This window comes from Octopus bimaculoides, chromosome 3, assembly GCF_001194135.2.
Source record: "Octopus bimaculoides isolate UCB-OBI-ISO-001 chromosome 3, ASM119413v2, whole genome shotgun sequence".
Lineage (NCBI taxonomy): Eukaryota > Metazoa > Mollusca > Cephalopoda > Octopoda > Octopodidae > Octopus > Octopus bimaculoides.
This window is the reverse complement of record NC_068983.1, coordinates 133,017,830-133,021,846: the sequence shown is the minus strand read 5'-3', so window position 1 is coordinate 133,021,846 and position 4,017 is coordinate 133,017,830. Positions and strand designations below refer to the sequence as shown.

Here is a 4,017-nt window from a genome sequence, read left to right as displayed (position 1 = left end):
TATATATATATATATATATATATATATTGTCAATCATTTCTAGCAACTGTAGGTACTATTCTTCACCCTCATTTATTAATTTTACCATTTTGCTTTTAATTGCTATAGCCACCTATATTATAATGTATTTAATATATCTTAATAAGGGATCATAGCAATTGGAATATGATCGTGAATTGCATTCCGATATCAAAAGAGTATACTATGTCTTCGACCAACACTAAATAAAGGACAATACAATTCCAAGGCCAGATCTAGTATAAAAAGTGTATGTATGTATGTATGTATGTATGTATATATGTATGTATGTATATAAATATGCGTTCAAAAATTATCTGACTATTTATTTTCCCGTAAAAGCTATTGCCATGTGGGCAAAATCCTTTCAGTGAGAGGCTACTCATCCTGCACATGCGTGTAGTGCACGCGCGACGGATTTTCGATTACGCCTAGCACGGACATTGTATTGGAATATGCGAAAAGCTTGGTTATACGCAAACTCAAATAATCCAGTAGAATATTTAACAGGTCTTTGGCGATGGTGCCGTGCGCAAAAGTCAGATCAAGGAGTGGTACAAACGCTTCAAAATTGGCCGCAGCCCAAGCAGGGCATCCACAAGCCAAGGCAAGGAGCTGGTCGACGGTCCTCCATTACTTTTCGGCGAACCTTCGTTCGCCGAAGAGTAATGGAAGAATGTCGTTTAACAACTCAAGAAATTGCTCATAAGGTGGGAATAAGCTCAGGGTCAGTTTATTCCATTTTAACGGAGGATTTTGCATGCAAAGACTGTCGGTGAAAAATAAAGTCAGATACGTTTTGAACGGAATCCGTAATCCAAGCTCTCTTGATCGAGAAAAACATACGCTTGCTCCACAGGCTCCCTACTTCCACGACATGGTACTGTGTGACTTCTAACTCTTCTCCAAACTGAAAACTACGCTGATGGAGAAGCGATTTAACTTACGGGATGATATTATGAGAATGGGGATAGTGGACCTCCATAGTATTCTAAAGAAGCCATTCCAGATGTATGGCAGAACTGCTGAGTGAAGTGGGTGGATCCCAAACGGTGTATTTTGGAGGTGATGGACTATACATATTTCTTTTGATTGTGGCATGTATTACAAAACATTGTATGGTTTATATAACACTGTATATATTCATGACATCAGATGTCATGAATATATACATATGTGCGTGTGTTTGTATGTGTGTGCGTATGTGCGTGTGTGTGTGTGTGTGTGTGTGTGTGTGCGTGCGTGTGTGCGCGTGCGCCTAGAAAATTCAAGTTACTTTAACATAAATGCTATGGTAAACAAGACAGACAAAAAATAAATTATGATGATCAGATATTCATAGTCCACAAATATAACACAATAATTTATATGTTGTTTAGTTTTCTTAACGACATCATTAGAGAAAATGAGATATGGCTTGAAACAGATGTAAATCAAATTTAATATTCCTACAGAATATGTCTCCTCCGAAAAGAACGCAGTAATGAGGTGAACTTTATAGTAAATCTTAAAGATGATTATAATGTCGGATACTTTTGGAATGCATTTTGTAAACTACTGCGTTCAAGTATAATGTTGAATGTCTACAAAAATGACTTTACGTAATTTTATTTCGAAGAACCTTTTCATTTAATCACTGACGTTGAGTTTTATTCGTTCTTTATACATGTACAAAAGATTCTGTCTTTCAATCTCTTCATTTTTATCTCTATAAACTTCATTCCGTAATTTCTTCCATTATATTGTCTTACATACAATATTTCAATATCTACCTACATATCAACATAATAATATGTAAAGTACATGGTATACAATTATGTATATATCGATGTACTCATTCATGAATATATCCGTGCATGAATGTATGGATTTTATTTGGTCAACGAAAAGCAGCATTCTATATGTGTATGTTAATACAATTTATCTATTCATATACATATGCAGATACATGTATATATAACTATATTTTTATGTGTAATTGTCTATCAAAATTCGATTAATATCGAAAACTTAAATAAAGTCAAGTCGATAGAGAGTTATTTATCTGAATTTATTTATCTCTATATCGTTATAGTATAACTTAATCAAAAGCATCAACTCTACCAAATTTGATTTTAACTTTTTCATAAACTTCGTGGTAGCCACAAATATGTAAAGAAGTTTCTCTTATTAATCTCTGATGGTTTCCATCTCATCATAACACTCAATAAGCAAAATTACCACTCAGGTACCATATCCATTTCTGGGATTCCTACCTCAGAGCTTTAGACTATTCTTACTCACGCAAGATCACGAATTCTTAAGAGGGCATACACTCACAAACATGCACATATTAGTGTGTCTGTGCCTCTGTGTGTGTCCGTGCGTACATATATATATATGCGTATGTGTGTATGCATATATATATGTGTGTGTGTGTGTGTGTGCATATACAAATATACATACTCTCATTAGATAGAGTACTCTTATTGCAGATCATTTATATATCTATGGAAACATGGGCAAGTGCCTTTTACTATAGCCTGCGGCTGACCAAAGCCTTATGGGTGGATTTAGTAGATGGAAACTGAAAGAAGCCCGTCGTATATACATACATATATATATATATATATATATATATGTATGTATGTATGTATGTATATATATATATGTGTGTTTTTGTAGTCCCCTATCATCGCTTGACAAGCGATGTTAGTTTCGTCCCCGTTACCTAGCAGTTCGGCAAAAAGTGTCTGATAGAATAAGTACTGGGCTTACAAACAATAAGTTTTGGGGTCAATTGTTCGACTAAATGCGGTGGTTCATCATGGCTGCAGTCAAATGATTGAAAGAAGTAAAAGAATAAAAGAATATATGTGTCGTACTTTCTAAACTTCCGTCCGCAGAAGCCATGACAGAAGCCATGATAGATCGTTGACCAGGGACTATTCAATTTTTTTTCTCCGTGTTTTTCTCCTTGTTTTCTCCGTATTCTTTCTGTTGAAGAGCGTAGCTCGAAACGTTAAAGACCTTCTGTATTCCCGAGCGTCAGACTAATACATCTTTTGTTGTTTACACCACCTGTCCTCGTCTGTTGTTGTTTTTTTCGTACATTCTCCCATATATATATATATATATGGGAGAATATACAAATAATAACGACAGACGAGAACAGGTGGTGTAAATAACAAAAGTATATATTAGTATGACGCTCGGGAATACGGAAAGTCTTTGACGTTTCGAGCTACGCTCTTCAACAGAAAGAATACGGAGACAAGGAGAAAAACACGGAGAAAAAAAATTGAATAGTGTTCAGTCAACGGTCAATCATAATAATGGCCGATCATAACAATGACTGACCGGAAGTTAGAAATTCTTATTTCAGTAGAGCTAAGAAAGGGGGAGATAACAAACGGTGATCGGGTATATTTATATATACATATGCACACATACACTGGCCAAAATAAATTCAAGACCGATGATGACAGTTCAATTCCTTCAATAATTTATTTTTAACAAAACTGTATAAATTCGTTTACCTTCTTACAGTTTATGCAGAATTTTTTTCTATTTCGAATGATATAGACGTTATATATCTTTCTACAATTTGAATAATTTAATGTACAATTAATTCAAATGATTACAAATTGTCGGCAAAATATGTTTAAGACTGTACGAACATTATTTTCTTTAAATTGAAAATTTATGGCACAAATGATCAACGAACAAAAATTTATTATTAGTATCTAGTCCCATAGCCATTATTTACAATTACCTCCTTACAAAGGCGGGAGATCGTGCTCGACAAATGAGCACAACAATCACTTGGAATGTTCTGCCATATTTCTGCAATAAAATTATATAATTAGGACGAACTTGATGATTTTTTAGTAGCATGAATTCTTTTAGAAACTTAAATCCATAAATTTTCTATCGGATTCAGATCTGGGCTCTGCTGAAACCACTCAATAAACCACCATATCATTACGCTCAAATATTGCAAAACTTTCATAGCCTTAT

At 34.3% G+C, this 4,017-nt stretch overlaps 1 protein-coding gene across 6 annotated transcripts in view; it reads right to left on the bottom strand.

The window, feature by feature from the left end:
- Positions 1 to 4,017, bottom strand: part of LOC106871529 (dopamine receptor 2) — a 797,114-nt gene that overhangs the window by 450,058 nt on the left and 343,039 nt on the right. The gene's annotated exons all lie outside the window — the stretch shown is intronic.